Source organism: Heterocephalus glaber, unplaced genomic scaffold, assembly GCF_053883595.1.
Source record: "Heterocephalus glaber isolate CG9 unplaced genomic scaffold, H.glaber_assembly_v1.0 deba00000621, whole genome shotgun sequence".
Taxonomy (NCBI): Eukaryota; Metazoa; Chordata; class Mammalia; order Rodentia; family Bathyergidae; genus Heterocephalus; species Heterocephalus glaber.
This window is the reverse complement of record NW_028258153.1, coordinates 7,957,013-7,975,880: the sequence shown is the minus strand read 5'-3', so window position 1 is coordinate 7,975,880 and position 18,868 is coordinate 7,957,013. Positions and strand designations below refer to the sequence as shown.

Genomic DNA, 18,868 nt, shown 5'->3' with positions numbered 1-18,868 from the left:
CCCTAGCTACTGAGAAACACGGCAGCAGGCTCAGACTTAGTGCTGGGATTGTCTGATGTGAATATTTTGATGGGAGCCCTATTTTCACAGATTTGACTACAGGGAGTCCTCAAGAAATCTTTTCTCTGCCCTTTCATTTCTGAAACCTCTTCAACAGTTACTCAGGTTCTGGGTATGTGGCAGCACTCCTCAGCACACTCCACTCAGACCTACACACATCGGAACTGCTGGATTCACCCAGAAAGCATCACCCAGCTGGCTCCCAAGTCATATTTTCCCACCTAGATTTCTATGGGTGTCCATAAAGTCCGGAAACATAGATAAGGTTATTTTAGTTTTACAGATTGAAAATGTTTTTGGCCACATAATATATATTTGGCTATATTTCAGATGAATGAAGGTGATCAATGAGATTTATTGCTGGTGGGGAATAAATTATTTTGTCAAAAATGTATCTTTTCACTTACTCTGCTAAGCAAATAATATGTTTAAAGGCACATTAGGTGTGAGACACCATAGAGGATACAGATGTGCCTAAGATACACTCCCCTCCAGTCATTACACAGAAATAATGCACTTTCGCAGATAATCTAAGGCAGAACATGTGTATGTCTCTCTAGACATAGGGCTCTGTAGGCAAAGTATGAAGAATGTCCAGGTTAGGGCTCTTTTACTTTATCGGTGGCAAAAACCCAACTCTAACATAAGCAAAAAGGGAATTATTTACTTAAATTATTGATAGTAAACAGAATTAATTGCTGCTTTTTTCAGCTGTTAAGCCCCAAAGGAGATCTGGCTTCAGATGCAGATATAACCTGAGAATTGTGATGTTATCTGGACTCTGCATGAGAATGAAAAATACATACAGTGCAGAGCCTAGAGCTGAAAAATAGACCAGTTCTCTCTAGGAGCTAAGTACTTAGTAGAGTTCCTCCTCTCCATCTCCCATCTGTCAAACCTCTGAGAAGACACTGATTGCCCCTGCATGAGTACTTCACTAACTCTGGACCAACCCTTCCTTCTTGAAGTGGAGCAATTTAATTGGCCCATGTTAATAGAATGAGGAAGAAGTGAACTCCTCAGAAAAGGGCTGGTCCCCTAGAAGCCGCATATGCGGGAATGGTTATGAGTCAATAGATAAGAGAGTATGGAGATAGGGTGAAGAATGTGGAGGTCTCTACAGAAAGAAAGGAAACGGGATGATGGAATTTGGACAACCATGTACCAATCACAGAATTGACTGTGAATTTGGTGTTCATGGAGAGGAACAGGGCCACAGAGGGTGGAGGGGAAGGTGGAGATCCCTGGAGGCCAGCTAAAGAGTCTGCTCTTTGGGGAGAACATGTGGAACAATTAGAATTATTTAGCAATGGATTAGGGCCAGGAAAATAAATCTTGCTTCACAGTATTGAGTGGGTTGAGATGGGAGAAATGGAGAGGTAAATGCTGGAGGAATCTATTCCAGTGATTGAGGTGAAGGATGATGGGAGAGGGTCTGAAATGGGAGGTGGCAGCAAGACTGGAAAGGAAGAACACATTGACGCCAGGCTGTGTCCAGCTGAACATGGAGACAGAGGGAAGACAGAGTCCCATGATGCTGAAGTTTCTTGCCTGGGGAACTGGCAGTGAGCAGTATAGCTGTTTATTTACTTCTGTCATTTTTTATGGATGTGTGCAGCAAAAGATGTTTCCATTAAAAGTTATTGTGTTAGTTAGCTTTCCACTACTGTAAAAATATATTTGAGATAATCAGCTTATGAGGAGGAAAGATTTATTTTGGCTCATGGTTTTAGAAGTTTCTGTCCACTGTTGCTTGGCCCTGTTCCTTTAGGCTCGTGGCAGCACAGTACATTATGGTGGAATGCATGGCAGAAGAGGTCTGTTCACCTCATGATGGCTAGAAAGCAAAGAGAAAGGGGCCCAAGATTCCAATATCCCTTCAAGGTCTGCTCCTAGTGACTGACATCCTTCCACATATGGGCCCTACCACCTAAGATTCTGTTACCCCCCAGGGCTGCCATGTTTGGGAACCAAGACCTGAACTCATGAGCCTTTGGAAGCCACTCAACATCCAAACAATAGCAGTTACAAAGAGCATTGTTTATACGTAAGGACTGAGTTTTTGATGCTCTTATCCTGGTCAGGTTCTCTGCAGATGGAGAGAACCTCATTGTCCCTGAGTTGGACTGCCATTCACACAATAAGCAGACCATATGGCATCTTCTCATTCAAATGACTTTCTGTAGCTGCTTGCCTGTCTGCTCTGGAATAGATAGGAGCAAAATCAATGTTGCTTCTAGTTGTCTCCCAGTATTGGAAAAATGTTGATGAGCTGAGTCTGATTCTTGGCGAAAAGTTTCCATTTTACACCTGAGAAAGGGAAGTCCGTTGAGAATACAGTATTAGTTACTGACTTTAAAGAAAGTTAAAGGCAGCTACTAAAATTTCTGTCAGATCACATTATAATAATAAATTAATTGGATTTGAGCAGCCAACCTTCAATGAATATAAACATTAGGGTGTTCAATTTATACTTTTCATTGACTCCAGGAAATGAAGGGCTGTTTTAATAGCTATTTAATATCTCTGCCATCTTCCACAACTCTATTGCCACAATTTCTGTTGGACTGGGAGAAAAAGTATGCATGTAGGTTAGGGGGAGCTCTCCTGTGTCTCCACGGAAGTACGGCAGGGCTTAGTTAAGTGGGACTGTGCTGACAGATGGGGAGCGAGTCAGAGGAAGACATGACGTGCGGGTAAGGACAGAGAGCTTGATTGGGAGAGAGGTGAAAACAGTGACTGGCTTGCTCTGTACTGCCAACACCCAGAGATGCGGTCCGATAAAAGGGTGTGGAAGGACGTGGGCTCTGGGGGAGGGGGTTGTTGTTTTTGTGGCTCACCTGGGCTGGATCAGTGAGGAGCTGAGGAAAACATAAGCCAGAGAGAAAACGCCTGATGGATAAACCAGTTAGAGACAGGATTGTCCACTAAGAGGTGGGAGGAAGCAGAGCCGTGTTGGGGCTAGAGAGAGATGAACTCTAAGTCCTGAAGAGTATCATGGGTAGAAGAAAGAACACTGATCTGAGGACCAGTGGCTGGGAAGGCTATTTACACCCCATTCCCTAATCTAAAGGGTTTGCCAAAATCATTCCATTCGCTGCTTTTCCTGTAGGTAAGGGTGGCACCAAACCCACAGAGAGACTTGGTGTGTGGATTGAAACATTATTCCACCTTCCCATTACTCTTTTCAGGAATAGGACACCTTATTCAAGCTCTTCTTGTTCCCACTTCTTTGCCTATCATATCTTTTAAGGTAACCTTAGTCTCACCTTGGCCACAGGGACTTCCTCTACGACCTTGGGTCAAGGCCTTCTATCTCCACTAGACTTTTTTCTAGTCCTCCTCTTATTCAGCCTTGAATTAAACTCATTTGTGTATTTGTGTAATCCCTGTTGCCTAGTAAAAGCTCTGCATATATGTGAGCAAATAAATGCTGCCTATTTCATGCCACCTTGTGTAGTGTTTGGTTGCTATTCTGGTTATTTTTACCAGTCACACTTGTTAAGGGCATGCCTTTGTTCTGTGCCATCATTTCATTTACAATTCACAAAAACATGAAAAGTTAGTTTCTATTATTCTCTAATTTGGTTAGATAACAAGTGTAATTGTAGTTGTTTTTGTTGTTGCCAACAGATTGAAGGCAAGGTGTTCTGTATTGCGGGGGGGGATATTGAACATGCCTTCCTCATTCCTGATGTTTCCTTCCAGGTGAACAGTGCCCCACTGAGATTATGCTCTTGGCTTCTCTTCCTCTGTGGACTGCTCCCTGGGAGGGAAGACCTCATTAGGTGAATTTGGAAGGGAAACTGTGACCCAGTCCCCTCTCATTCCCCTTCCTCTTGGAGTGAACCCATGCATGGAAAACACACGCTCTGTCCTGTTCTTAGAGGTCCTGAAGTTTTCAGAGACAGAATCTGTCTTGCAGGAGAGGCTGCTCCAGTCCAGCCTGTGGACAACTCTTCTGGATGGTTAATTTTTCTGGGATTTACCAGTAGAAATCCCATTTATCCAATCTTAATTAAAGTACATTCACTATGTTTAACAGTAAAAATGTAATATTTTGTTCTCCATCTGCCTTATTCTCCTCATTTACTTCTAGCCTCACTGTCAGCTCTCTCCTTAGAAGAGTGAGGCTGAGATGAAGGTTGTGTGTGTGCCTGTGACCTCACATGTGTACTTGTGACTTGTGTGTAGTTGAGTCAAGAATGAACAGGAAGGAGGCCCGGAGAGTGAGGTGGGCTTGGGGAGTCTGGTGAAGATCTTGGATGAAGAGGGTCACTGTGCACGTGCACTGACTCTGTGCAGGAGGAGTGGGGCAGCCAAGGAAGGACTGGCTTGGCTGAGATACAGAGGCAGGTTATGCTGATGTGGTGGAAGAGTGCTGATCGAGGACTGACTTGCCACTGCTGTTTCCGCTTATCCTTCAGCAAAGCCCACACTACTTTGAGGGATTTTGTCTCATCTGATTAGATCCTTTCCAGGCTGGGGAAAAAAGTCTGAGGCCTTGGTGACAGGGCCAGCTGTAAGCTCAAGGAAGAAGACCCCTACACTCAGAAGGATTTTGAAATCAAGCCCTGGTTGGCATCCCATTTTGGTTTGTTCTTGGAAGACAGAAGCAAACCAAAGGTTGGATGGCCAGAAGAACTTTGGCTGAGTTTTCCCATTTCTTTAATGAGACAAGGCTGCAGGAATGAAGAGGAAACTTGGGCAAAGGTGAGGTCTTTGCGGTACATTGTAGACCCTAATGGAACACCAAAGGAGACAGAGTGACATGTTGGCAAAGAGCTATAGTCAGACTGAATGGAACTGAATCTACTGGATCTATCTTCATTTAAAATTTTGATATTTTGTTCATCATGGATTTTTGAATTTGTTTTGATTTTTCAACAAATGCATTAAAATATTTTTTCTCTTGATTGCTGAGTTTTTCAGTCATCTTTCAAATTTTGTGCCTAAAATACCTGACTAGTGGTTCACCACACTTAGTGCTATTGACTTTGGTTCTTAGAATTGAGGGTCTTCATTCTGTAAGCATCAGACTCTTCAATGGGAAAATGGGAAAAATCCTAATACCCTCCACATAATCTGTGCTGAGAGTGAAATGTCCTGATACATATGCCCCATTTTCTTCAACAGTCCTAGTCATTGCAAGCACCCAGTTAATGTTAGCCATTGTTCTTGGTGTTGCTGTCGTTGCTTGAATTACTAAGGGTCTCTACCTGGAGAGGGAAACTTCTAGATAAGAAGCTCTTCATGGAAGGGCTGGGGAACAGCTCTGCTGGGAGCCTCAGTTTTCTAGGGCAGGGTGTGAGGTGCTTCTGCAGAGACTTGGGCCCAAGTATAAAGAGAGACAACCTCCATAAGCCCTTTCAGAAAATGCCAATGGTATAACTCCTCTTTAAAGACGCCACAATTTACCCCAATAGCTTTCCCTTTCAGAACTTGTTTAACATTTCAAACAAAAATAAATAACTGTAGTGTTTATGGAAACCTAAGACTGAAATTCAGATAGTTTTGGGGAAAGCCCAGTGGAAGCAGGCCAGAGGGGGTTCAGAGGACACCCTTTCTTTGATATCAGTAGCTTTGAGCTTCCAACGTCAGTTCTTCCTGAGGTACCCATGCATTTCTCCCCCAGCAATCCCTCTGCTGACAAGCAGAATGCATGCGCGCGCACACACACACACACACACACACAAGCATGCACACACTTCCATCCAAATGAGAGATACACACTCCAGATACAGTCTCACATTTCTCTCTTTCCAGATATGCTTCCACTCACTTTCTCCTTTACTTTCCTGGCTATTTTTTTAAACACAAAATTTCATTAGCTTATCCTGATAAGGTGGTGTACATTACTTTAATTCCATTCCTGTGAAGTTTTTGGCCTTGATCTTCACTCTGGTCAGACCTAGTTATACTTGTGTTTATGTGGACAAAGCGTTCCTGAGCCAAGTTTTCAGGGAGCTGAAGAGTGGGCAGAAGACCTGAGGGAAAACTTTGACTTAATACTTTGCCTAGATCTGCCTGTCATTATGTTGGATATATGGAGACCACTTTATTTCACCCCTTCCCTTTATAAAACTCTTTTTTGCCCACATGTATCACTTTTCCAGACTCCATCATAGGTGAGAGGCTTTGCAAGAAGTACTGTTTAGGAGAGTGGAGGAAATGGATGAAAATGTAAGGATTTCTTCAAAGTTCATGCACCATTTTTTATCCTTTCCAGCAAGGACAGCCCAGTAGGTCAAGGCATTGTCAGAAGTCCTGGTGTCCAGAAGCTTTGGGCACCTCCATGGTAAAGGGATTATGATGCTGGTGACAGCAAGTCCTGGAAACCCTAGATTGCCTCTACCTACTTCTTCTGGTCTCAGAAAGGCTGGCTGACAATCCACAAGCAACCATCCCCCTGCTGTGGGAAGTGGTTCAGATCAAAGGAATGAAGAGGGTTCTTGTCTCTTAAGCACAGGGCCCAACACAGAGCCTCAGGAAGCACTGAAGAGCCTGTGTGCAGATTTAGAAAACAGTGACTTTACCTTTGGAAGAGCCAGGGCCAATCCTTAAAATATGTTGTGCACCTGGAAAAAGCAGAATTTTCTCTCATTCAGGCTTAAGTGGTGACCAGTGACCTTGAGAAATTACCTTTCTTGCCTCTCCATTTTTCATCTCTAAATTGGGAACTCTACCTCACAAAGCTGTAAGCACTAAATTCCATCAAGTTATTTTTTGAAGAACATAGTACAGGGCAAGCAGAGTGCTGTCATGTACAGATACTTTCCTTTCTTTCTTTGCCCTCTTTGAATATCTGCTACAATGGCTATAGAGAAAAGGGATACAATGCATGACTTTTGGTGTTATCTGAACAATGATGTACCATGAACATATCACCTTATACAATTGACAGAGTGAAAATACACATGTGTATGTGTGTGCATGTGGCCACTGTACAAAGTATCCCTTCCCAGATTTCCAGACTTACATCAATTCCTGTATTTCCTGCTTTCATATTCCCTCCATCTCTCAGCCACTAGTACAGAGTGGGAGATATTTCTCATTAAACTTGGTCATAAATTTGTTATGCCCCATCTTTGTCCTGGTTTGAGCCCTTTACCTCCAAGTCCATTAAATACATGGACCAATAGTCTAAGGGAATCAAGTACAGGGGATGATCTTTACTCCTCCGTCCCTTTAGGCCTGACCCATCTTTCATATACTCCAGAGAGAGGTCTTCCCTGCACAAGACACCAGAAGCTCAGGACATGGTCCATTTTTTCCTATTTCTACTTATTAATTTTTTTTGTCTTTAAGGTGCTGTGATTGGACTTGGGGCCTTGCACATGTAGGAAATTGCTCTATCTCTGAACTACATACCAGCCATGGGCCTGGCCCTTTTCTTCACCCAGCTTACAGAAGTGAATGGCAGCTGGAGAGAAATGCAAAAAAAAAAAAAAAAATGTCTATAGTCAAAGGGTGCCTTGGAAAATATTTCAAAGAGAACCTGGAATTTATTGTGATGTTTGGAAAGTAACATGTGGATCGGGCATGGATAGATATGTCTAAAGAAGCAGCAGGCATAGGAAACAACTGGTTGCAGCAATGGTTTCTCATGCTGCCTGCATCTTTAATTTCCATCAGCAACCCTGGGGCCTTGGAAGATCAGGCTGGAGGGAGAGCTGTTTCACAGGATGGCTCCCTTGGCCCCTCTAGCCTGGCACTCTGCCTCTTCTTACTCTGATTTCTCTCCCGGAGGCTGCCTCTGAACTGCTGATGGCCTCCTTTGCCTGCTGCTTATGACTGTGGGTAAAGGGAGTGATGGTAGAGGGTCTCTTTCTTAGTTCCCTCTACACCAGGCTGCAGGCATAGAGGCTATTTCTCAGCTGAATGCTTCTGACAGCAGCTCTCGCTTATAGCCAAGGTGTTATAGTTTTTCCCACTCCTATCCCTTTGGGCCCAAGAGTGGTGATGGCTCCGTGTGTTGGATATCATCAGAGCAGAGGACCTTGTTATTCCTTAATGCTGCCTTGCCTGGCAAATAACCCCTTCCTTAAACCTCAGCCATGTCACAGTTTATACACCCATAGTTCAGACAGGAGTTGTGGTTGATGTAGATGCTTTAAGGCCATGCTGTGGAGGCTACTAAATGACAAGGTGATGGAACTGGAGGTGGTACATGGTGAGTCACGTCTTATAGCTCCAAGCTATGTTCTGAGCACAGTAATGGGTACTTAGTACACACTGACTAACCAAGCCTATGAAGAGCTGAAAACTCCTAAGGCTGAGATTTTAAAAACTCATCTACTTAGGGGGCATAATCTAGGTCAAGGAGGCTCTGTAGACAGGGTGCAAGCTGACAGCATGGCAGCTGACAAAGCAGATGCTGCTCCTCTTGAGGCAAGTGGCCAGCTCAATCATGGTCATGCCTAGAATAAGCCCTGGGTAATTCTGTCCTCTATCATGGCTGGCTTGACTCAGCACTACTGGGGAGCCATAGAACATTCCTTATTAGCATTTATGAGGTCATTGCACACTTCTGAGAACAACGCCAGCAAGGGGAGCTAAATTCCCTTACAGCAGCCTTCTTCATTTTGCTTTTGAAAACAATACTGTGCTTCAAATAAAAGCCTAACTTACAGAATTCAGATGTGTTCAAGAAGCTCCCTGATTTTGCTGTCTTATCTTCCTTTAGGACAACGTTGGGAATGAGCAAAATGTCACAGGGGTAGAAAACCTTTCCCTGACTTGCTTCCAGTTCTTGCTTTTTGGTGGAGCTAGTGCACCTGGGGGTCTGGTTTTGGTGGAAGGAGCCGAGGACATAGCATCTGAAGGTCCCATCTAACCTCCAAGCTTCCTTGCTCACTAACTTTGTAGTTTGGGGGCCTTTTCTCAATCTCTCTGAGTTTTGCTTCTCTTGTTTACAAAATGGGAATGAGGAACAAATCTAGCTGACTGTTTTCTTTCAATAGAGACATAAATGGCAGCTGAACCAGAAAAGGGAGAAGGAGAAATGGAAATCAGCGAAAGTAAGAATTTTCTTGTGGAATCAAATCTTCCTCCAGCACATACGAAGATCTCCCTGTGAGACAGCCAAGAGAATACCTGTGTACTCTTAGCCAGTAGTTATGTGTGACATAGTACAGGGTAATAGTGCCAGAAAGGCATGGTTATTTGATACAGCTTTGCCAGTGAGTACAAACTTACACTGAGCACACAACTCCCTCTCCTCCCAGATCACTTCCTGTGCAGAGAATGATGGAGCTGCTGTTCTTACCACCCATTGGCCTTTCATTCTGGCCACCTCCTTCCTAGAATTCCACAGTTCCCACTTATCAGAGTCTTCCCAATAAAACGAACTCTATAACATATATAGCAACTATGCACCAAAGCCTTCATGTAGTTCTTTTGTCATTCTTCAATAGCTCTTAAAAGTAGATGTTTTGCCCTCTTTTTTTCCCATTAACTTTACTGGTACACTTTAGGTATAGTATACAGTACAGTTACATTCATCATTGGCATCTTGTACCTTTACATGATGTATCTTGGTTCTTATTTTTTCTCCATTCCCCTGCCCTCCCTTCACCCATTCCACCCTTCCCTATTTACTAAGACTTTAGGTGGGAAGTGCAGACTGGTGCAACCACTGTGGAAATTAATATGGAGATACCTTAAACAACTAGGACTGGAAGTCCCATTTGACCCAGCTATTCCCCTGCTGGGTATCTTCCCCAAAGAATTAAAAGAATCATACCATAGTGATATATGTGCACCCATGTTTATAGCGCCACAGTTTATAATAGCTAAAACTTGCAAACAGCCCAATTGCCCATCAACTGGAGACTGAATAAAGAAAATGTGTTTTTTTAAATAAAAGGGAGTACTACTCAGGAGTAAAGAATGAGAAACTAGAGACATTTATAGCTAGGTGGATACACATTGAGGCCATACTCTTAAGTGAAATAAATAGGACACACGTGTGTATAAATACCAAATAGTTTCTCTGGTGTGAAAAACTAAAAGTATAAATAAGGATCAAAATGTATAATTGATAGCCGGGGATTTAGCTCAGTGGTTTTGCTGCCTGCTGCACAAGCGCAAGGACCCGAGTTTGATCCCTGGTACCAAAAAAAAAATGTATAATTGATATTGTGAAATAGGAAGAAAGGGTCTAAAGGAGTAGGGGAAGTGGGGAGGGGTGGGGAAAGAAAAGAAGGGAAAAGAAAAAATATGAGAGAAGGAAAAAATGGAAATAAAGTTTTGCCCTCTTTTTATAAATCAGGAAATAATATCATGTCAACTAAGTAGTTTATAGTGTCAGATGACCTGATCTCAAATCTCCAGTGTGGTCATACCAGGCTATTTTCACTGTATAACCAATATTTCCTTAACTTATTTTAAGGCACAAGTAGTTTCTCCATTGTAATCCATTTAACTCATAAGGTAACTCCATTCAAACAAAAATAAATGGGACAAATCATATTGGCTTTACGTAAAAAGCAAAAAAAAGAAAATCCCATTCTTTTTGTCATATCCTTGTTCAAAGTTGACCACTAATAATAGATATATAATCTATATCCAGCACCTACTATGTGTAGGCATTTGTTCCAATGCATTTTGCATGGATTATGTCATTTAATCCTCATACTAACTCTATAAAGTTCTGTTGTTCCTCCCATTTTAAAGAGGGAGGAACTGAGTCACAATAAGATTAAGGAATTTACCCAATTCCTACTGAAATAGGGTGGTCAGCATTGTAATCCCGCTCTTTGGCACTCCATGTGTTGCATGGTGGAACTGATTTAATGGAATTCACTCAACTAGTAGAATATTCTTCTGTTAAGAGACTTGTGAACCCCAAAGGCTGTAAGACAGTCATCCATCAGCTTGCCCAAATCATAACAATCCAAGTTGTAGCTCCCACTTGCTGCATGCCTGCTAAGTAGCATGCTCATGGACCAGAAGGTTTACATCTCCACAACAACCCAGTAAAAATGTCCTATAAGGACTATTTTCAGGTGAAAAATTTGGTTATTTGTCCAAAGTCATATGATAAGGAAGTGGTAAAATAGGAAGTCAACTCGTTTGTTTTGTCTTTTTTTTCCCCCCGAAAATCCATAGGCTGGAGACGAATCTCACATTATGTGATATTTTGTCCATGGTTATTCTTTCATTTCCAATGTGATTTTCTACTTAAGAACAAAAAAAACCCAACTTTGACTATAAAGCAAGCTCAGTTTGATTTAGTGATAAGCAATGGCCCTGGCTCTTTCATGTATTTAAGCTACGAGACAATCAATACAGCATTAATCAACAATTTTCTTCTGTGGCCTATCTCTTCCAAATATGCTTTGCTATATGCATGCTATATGCATGTCTGCCTTAGGTAACTGTGCTGTGTGCTTCTTGAAATGATGCTTCTTTCCTGGGACACATGGCAGACAATCCTTTGTGAGAGCCTTGAATAATGGTGACCTGAGGACTGACCACAACAGGAAGTCCTGTAATCCCAAAGATAGGGCCCACAGGCCAGGGTAAGACATTTTTTCTGAAGTTTTACATTTTTTCCCCTCAAAACAATAGCTCCAGCTCAGTAAAAGCAAACAGTTGTGTTACAGTGGAGCCATTCTCAGAACATTTTTTTTTCCTATCTGCTTGTTGGGGACATTTTAAAACATCGGGGTGCTGGTGGAGGGCCTTCCCTGGAATTTAGAGCTCAGATCTGCCCAGGCTTGTGGGCTCATTCTTCTACTTTGTGTCAAGACTCCCCAGCTGTCCACCAAATGTGGGCAGTTGGAGGGACCGAGCTGTAGGGGCACAAGTTTCAGGTTGGCAAACACGTTTTACTCCATTCTTTTTTTTTTCAGTACCATTAAGCATTTCAGAGAAATAAGATGAAATCTCCTGATAGCAGGTGTCTAATCATTCTACATTAGAGTTAAACATTCCTAGTCTTTAGGATCCCAAAGTTCCTATAGCTGAAGGTCTAAGAAGTGTCTGAGTTCTTTGGAAACCTGGCTTGGTATGGATATCAGGTCCCTCTTAGACATGAGATAGAATTGAAAAAAGTTGAGTGGACAATGACAGAGAAAGGAAGCTGGAAGTTTTATTTCTACTCTCTGCTTACTAGAGTATGGGAATCTATTCTCTCTCTGTCTCTCTGTCTCTATCTTTGTCTCTCTCTCTCCTTTTCCCTTCCTTTCTTTTCTCTCCCCTTCCTTACTTCCCATTTTTCATTCATGACCAGGGTGGAATACATATATTTAATGACTAAAATAGAATTTCAACACACTTCAGATTTCAGATGCAAATTATGAAACATTTTGATCAGTCACTACCCCATTTCTCCTATCTTTTTTCCTTCAATTTTCTTCTCTTCATCTTTATTTTCTTTAATCTTCTTGTTTCTCTTCCCTGCAGTTCCTCCTCAATTAATAAATAATCTGGAGCCCTCACACCCCCTAAGACAGCCACTTGCCCATCTATCAATCACCAGGTGTACATTCATTATGATGAGAAATTTAAATAGGAAAGATCTAGGTTGACTTCCTTTGAAGGAAGATAATAATAGCAGGCACAGTATGGCTGCATTGCCTGTGTAGTCAAAGTAGCCTTGAGTGGACTTTGCCTTTGGAGAATGTGGTGACATGTTCAAGGGCATTGGCTTCTCCTTCTCACCCCTGAAAGGCAGACCTGTGCTTACTCCACATTGAATTAGAATTTAGGCTTTATAACATAAATATCTCCTGCATCTCATAGATGAGAAGAGGTCTAGGTACTTACCTGAGAGTTATGGGAACTGAAATAATGTAAGAGCATGCATCTTCAGAAGTAGTGAGCAGAACTTTTGTTCCTATTTCAAATTATTAATTATTTGTTTTAATCATTTTAATCCTTATTTACACTCTCAGTTTCTCACACTAGAGAAACTATTTGGCATTTACACATGTGCGTCCTATTTATTTCACTTATGGGTATGGCCTCAATATGCATCCATTTAGCTATGTCTCTAACAGGAAGAAAAGGTCCAAAGGGGTAGGGGAAGTGGGAGGGGAAGGGGAAAGGAAAGAAGTGAAAGGAAAAATTATGAGAAAAGAGAAAAATGGAAACAAAGTCTATGTAAATAGGCAAGGGTGGAGGGGGTGAAGGGCACACAGTAATGGGGAAAAAATAAGAATCAAGATACATCATGTACAGGTCCAAGCACCCAACGACAAATGTAAACGTATTGTATACCTAAAATGTACCAATAAAAGAATTTAAGCAAAAAAAAAAAAAAAAGATGAAGTAGTGAGGAGACTTCAGAATTCCTGAAAGCCCTACTCTTGGATGACCTGAAATCATCTTCTCCTCCCCATGATGTTCTTTCTCAACCCTGCTGGCATGGTCTCTAGCCTGGGTGGAGAGCTCCCTTGCAACTTTGTCAGAAGCCAATTGAACCACTCTTTGAACTTGTGACAATGAGCAGGCATGTGGGTGGCCAACCAATCCAACCTGACCCAGCTGAACCCAATCGGATGCTCTCTCTTTTGAAAGTCATGTGGGGAAGGTCTTAGGAATTTTAAATGAGTCCTCTTTTTCTGGCAGTAATTATGACTCAGTTGAATTTCAGGGACAGTTCCTATCTGGTTTTATGCTCAATAACAGCCTGGAATGTCGCTAGGCTGTCACTGTCCTTAAAAAGTGAAGCCACATTGATTTTCTTTACAACTTTTATATGGTCTTTTTGAGCCCGAGCACTTCAAAGGATTCACTTGGAGAGACCTTTTTATTTCTTTCAGCTCAACTATTTAGTGATTCTAAAGTAACAAAGGGTGAGTAAAATGAACAGATTGGTCTCTGTGAACCTCTACCTTAAGAATCTGATTCGTAGTACCTGAATACCATATTAGTCTGGGACTAGTCCCCTGTGAAGCCATGCCACACCTAGAACCTTAATTGTGCAGTCTGAGGGAGAGAGAAGAGTGAGAGCAATGCCTCACACCCTCCCTCCTGCAGTGGGTGCTTGTTCTAATCAGATTGTTGGCCACACCATCAACGTTTTTCTAAACAACTTGGATTCACAACGAATTATTTCCTTTTGGTGCCAATATAAACAAATGCCATCAACTCTGAGCTCAGTGACTGTTAAAAACAGAAGAGTCTCTTTGTGACTCTGATTGGCTTTGTGACTTCCTTGGGACAAGTATTGGTCTCCAGCTAGTGTCTTCTAGCCAACCAAACTGTGGGTGGGCCATGTCCCACTACAACCATGGCTGTGAGCTCAGAAGATTCACTCAACTTCCACCGTACAACAACAATCAAATGCTGTTTCATGGCCCTTAAAGGGCCCCTGCACTCATCTCATCTGATCCTCCAAACAGCCCTGTGGGCTCAGAGTGGCTGGGGGACTTGTAGGTATCACATACCTGGGGACAGAATGCTGGGTGTCAGATGCAAACTTGTATACCACATAACCCTCCTGTTGACGCCAGAGTAAGTGAAACATAATTGGGCAAAAAACACTCTGCGTGAAGCCCTCTGTTAGAGATGCAGTCAGGCATTTGGGGCAGTCTGTTAGTTTGGATTACCTTGAGCCATGGGCCTTTGATGTTGTACCTCACTAAACACTAAGAGTGCCCTCTGTCTTCATAAGCAGAAGAAGGTCATATTAAGTAGGGGAAGAACAAGTTCCAAAGTGGAGAGGAGTCACTGATCCTTTTCCCATCCTTGTCTCAGGACCTTGGACAAAAATGTTTCGTGACTATTTCCTTTACGATTTAAAATAATAACTTAAATTTATGAAATGCTTCCTGTGTCCCAGAAAAACAAGTTTCGGAGGCCTCGGATGTTTGTTCTTGCTGTGCTTTCTGCCTGGAGCCCCTCTCCAAATGGACTCTCGCGGCTCTCTTCCCTTCTTTCTTTTCCCACCTGTTAGAATGTCACATTTCCAGTGAGTTCCTTCTTGGCTTCTCTGTGTGAAAGGGCCCACACTCACCCCCTCGCCCTCTTACCTCGCTTTCTTTAGCTTTATTTCATACCTCATCAGTATAGTCTGTGTTTATTTGTTAGTCTGCATTATCTTTCTCAACTCTCACATGAAGTCCTTCAGAGCAAGGATGACATCTCCATCTTCTGTATCCCCAGCACCTAGTGTATATCTAACAAATATTTGCTGGGTAGAACCATCTCATTTTACAGATGAGAAATCTGAGGTTCCAATGGAGCAAATCATTGGCTTCAGGTGACAAAGCAAGAGGACATTGGACAGAGTCATGAACCAGGGAAGCCTTGGATCCTGCCCAACTTGTCCTCTCAGCTCTATTGAGTGAATCACAGGACGCCCAGGCTGTGTGGGCAGTGCCCTTATCCACTGCCTTTCCAGGCCGGGCTTCCCAGACCAAGGAAGGTAAAATAACCTCGCTCTCTTTGCTGTCTCCTAATGGTGCTGTGGCCTCCATTCCACCCCCAGGGGGAGGAAATTCTGCCTATTTTCCCTCTCTGTCTAGTTCATTCCAACCATCTCCCTTTCCACCCCACTGTTTACACTCGGGGATCCGTGTTGATGCATATCACAGCCTCCTCAGTCATTGTTTAGCTATTATACTTCGCAGGGGTAATTTTCCATTCCTCTGTTTATATTATATTCTTGCTTTTCCCTTTTTGATTTTTAAGGGCAGAGAAAGACGTGTTTGGTAACACAGGCAATAATACAGTTATAATTAAAAAGGAAATATGTTGCCAAAAGGAGGATTTAGTTGTGATTTGTTGAATTCCATACTGCATGAATTATTTAAAAGTAAATTCTGCTCCTTCGTGAGACTTCCTGTGTTTATAAATTGATACCACCCTAGGAAGGCCTGGAGGCTGGGAGTATAGAAAGAGCCTTCAAGGGCCATGCAGGAAGATCTTCCAATATCTCTTCTCTGTCCCTGCATCCTTTTACGTGGGGAGTCATTGCTCTTGGTGCAACTGGGGACTTAGTACCTTATACCACCACGTGAGAATACACCTCTAGCCCAATTTTGGTTTAAATGCTTGCTGATGTGAGTCATGATATCCAGGGTTCTGCCTGGGACTCCCTACATTCCCATGTACTGGCATTAGACACGCAAGCAAGAAAGACGGTAACCTAGTGATGGAAGAATAAGGTTTCAAGGATTGCAGCTTGATCTATAAACCCATGGTGTGATGCCCTTCCTTGTGGTCTCATTGTCCAACTCCCCTAGAGTTCATGTCCTGTTGGGTTGATGACTGCCTGGGACTTTAGCAGTGGGACTTGTGGGAAGGAGAGGCGAGAGGAATGGGTGTGGATGTAGCAGTCTCTTCTGTGCTTCGGCCAAGTTGTGTCTGTGCTCAGGGGCTCAGCTCAACATTTCCAGACTGCACTTCCCAGGCTCCTGGATCATGTGGCTTCCAGCAGGGTTCACCAGTGCCATGCCATTTCTCCTCCACTTTCCCAGCTTTGGGTGGTTTCTCCAGCAGCAGCTGCCTCTCCCGTTGGACTTCAGATCCCAGTAGACAGGTGTGCTGTGTTTTCAGCTTGTCTGATGACCCCAGCCCCTGGGTTCTGATAACTCCATCTTCTCCTTTGTCCCCGCAGCTGCATCCTGTTGTTGCTATCCTCTGATTTGCCTCATTGTCTCCTGTCTGGCTTCTCAGCTTCTCCATCGCCTGGGTAACTAATTCCCTGCACTAAAATCCTTCTGTTCGGATATTCAAGTGTAGTTTTCATTCTTTTCAGTTGGACATTGACTGATACAGAGAGATTTGTGTTTAGAAATAAAACTACAGGAGCATTTTCTCTGGGCAAGATTTTGTTTTCCCTTAATCATTAGAAGACGTGGCAAAATAAACATGTGTTCATCAGTATAAGGCTACAGAGCTGTGTAAATTTGTATGCTTTTTTTTGCATGTCAAAGTTTGTGGAAGCAAAATTTCAAAAGATCTTTTAGAAGTAAAGGCTGTTTTTCTGTTTTTCTTTTTTGTTTGTACACGATCCTTACATTCCTCGTGGAGAATTGGTACTGTACTTAGCTCATCTTAATTCTTTTTTTCATCCCTTCTTCTGCCCCTTCCTCCTTCCCTCCATGTCTTGTTCCCCTTCCCTTTTGCAAAAGATCTATCCCCCTTTTTCCTGTTATTGATCTTTTATTTTGCTCTTTATTTATATGTTCAGTTTCTCATATAAGAAAAAGCCATGCAATATTTGAGCATGTGTGCTTTAAAATAAGAAGAAAAAATTAAAAGGCTTGAAAATGGCTAGATATCCTCTTAATTTTTCCTTTTTCCTTTGAAATCATTCTGTAATTTAGTATAATACAGTCTTTCTGTTTTATCTCCAGCCCTGTGTGAGGTGGGAAGTGGGAGAAAGATAAGGAGAAAGAGAGGGAGATAAAGAGGAGGAGTTAGAAGAAGAAGGAGAGAGAGAGAGAGAGAGAGAGAGAGAGAGAGAGAGAGAGAGAGAGAGAGAGAGAGAGAATGAGCCCTGTAGGCTGCAAACTTAATGTGCAAACATTATGTGTGAACATTGTGTGCTTGGGTGAACTGGGATTATTCAGTTAAGAAGACATGAAACCTCCTTCCCTTATTTGGGTTTTGAGATCTGACTTCATTGGAAACTGAAATTCCAGAGAGAGAAAGGAGAAAAGGTTAGGAGTGGAACAATGGAGAAAGGAGTAGAAGACTCAGCACCCCCTACCCCCACCCCGTGACAGGAAGTTATTTCTTTGTCAGGAAAGCAGTTAGTTTTGAGGCCGGGGCACCTCGTGGATGTTCAGGTGTGAAGCTGGCTGAGGAAGTGAGTTTAGCTTGCCTGTGTGCTTTTACAAATGTGTTGGCTGCTCAGCAAATTCGGTATGGAAAAGTTTGAGGTAAGCAGAAGAGAAAATTATATAAGAAAAGTTGATTTAGCAGAAGCTAAGAGTTTGAAATCAGGAATGAAAAAAAGGAGATTCTCTGTTACGGGCTTTAAAAAATGTGTGCATGTGTGTGTGTGCGCGTGCATATGTGTTTTGCACTAATTTAGAGCAGCTGGGGTGATCTCACAGGACCCCTGTGGGGCAGAGTTGCTATTCCTCCGTGGAGAGCACACTTCCCCTGGAAATGTGTACTCAGGTGCAGCTGAGGCGTTTGAGGTCATGGCTGAGGCCCTGGCCAAGATCTTCCCAGGTTTCAGCCTCTGTTTCCTCTGAGTCCATCGGTCAAGACCCATGCTTTAGAGACAAGAGCCAGACCATGAGCAAGTCAAACATGCATGAGGACAGCATGGCTTATCCTTGGAGACCACTGGACGCCGCTCATCCGGAGATTGTCTTTCTTCTTGGAGAAATTAGACATCTCTATTTCTTTTCCCTTCTTCCATGGCTTTTGAGAGTGTGAATGGTAAATTCCCCTGGGACAAGTTATGAGGAATCTCTTCACAAAGCCGCACCTAGGCAAACCATTCCTCAGACTACCCTCTTCCTCCTTCTGCTCTTCTAATGCTCAGGGCAACCAGGGCTCATCTAGAATCAGGGTTGTTGTTCTTCCTAAAAGGCCCAAGACCTTTTGTGTTAAACCCATACAACAACAAACAAGGAAGGGAGAAGGAGGAAAAGGAAGAGTTATCTCCCATGCCTAGAAGGGACTAGAAAGGCCAATCAACACTTTCAGTACATTTATTCAAACTGTATTCATCTTCTTTCATTTATCAGATGAACATAGAAGTCCAGTGAGGGCTGGGCTCAGTTCTTTTGGTTACTATGGTATCTACAGCTGAGCCTATTGCCTGAGATAAGATAGAAGGTCTGGAGTCATCCCAGGTTTCCAACTATACAATGAACAAGTGTAGAAAAGC

The 18,868-nt window shown here is 42.7% G+C and overlaps 1 protein-coding gene across 41 annotated transcripts in view; it reads left to right on the top strand.

Moving 5' to 3' along the window:
- The window catches only part of LOC101715682 (uncharacterized), a 348,006-nt gene extending 331,000 nt beyond the window's left edge, over nucleotides 1-17,006 (top strand). For all 41 annotated transcript variants that reach the window (XR_015449165.1, XR_015449164.1, XR_015449163.1 and 38 more), the window contains one exon: nucleotides 3,769-17,006. The gene's annotated coding sequence lies outside the window, so the exon portion shown is untranslated. The remainder of the gene's footprint in view (nucleotides 1-3,768) is intronic.
- Nucleotides 17,007-18,868: the final 1,862 nt, after the last annotated feature.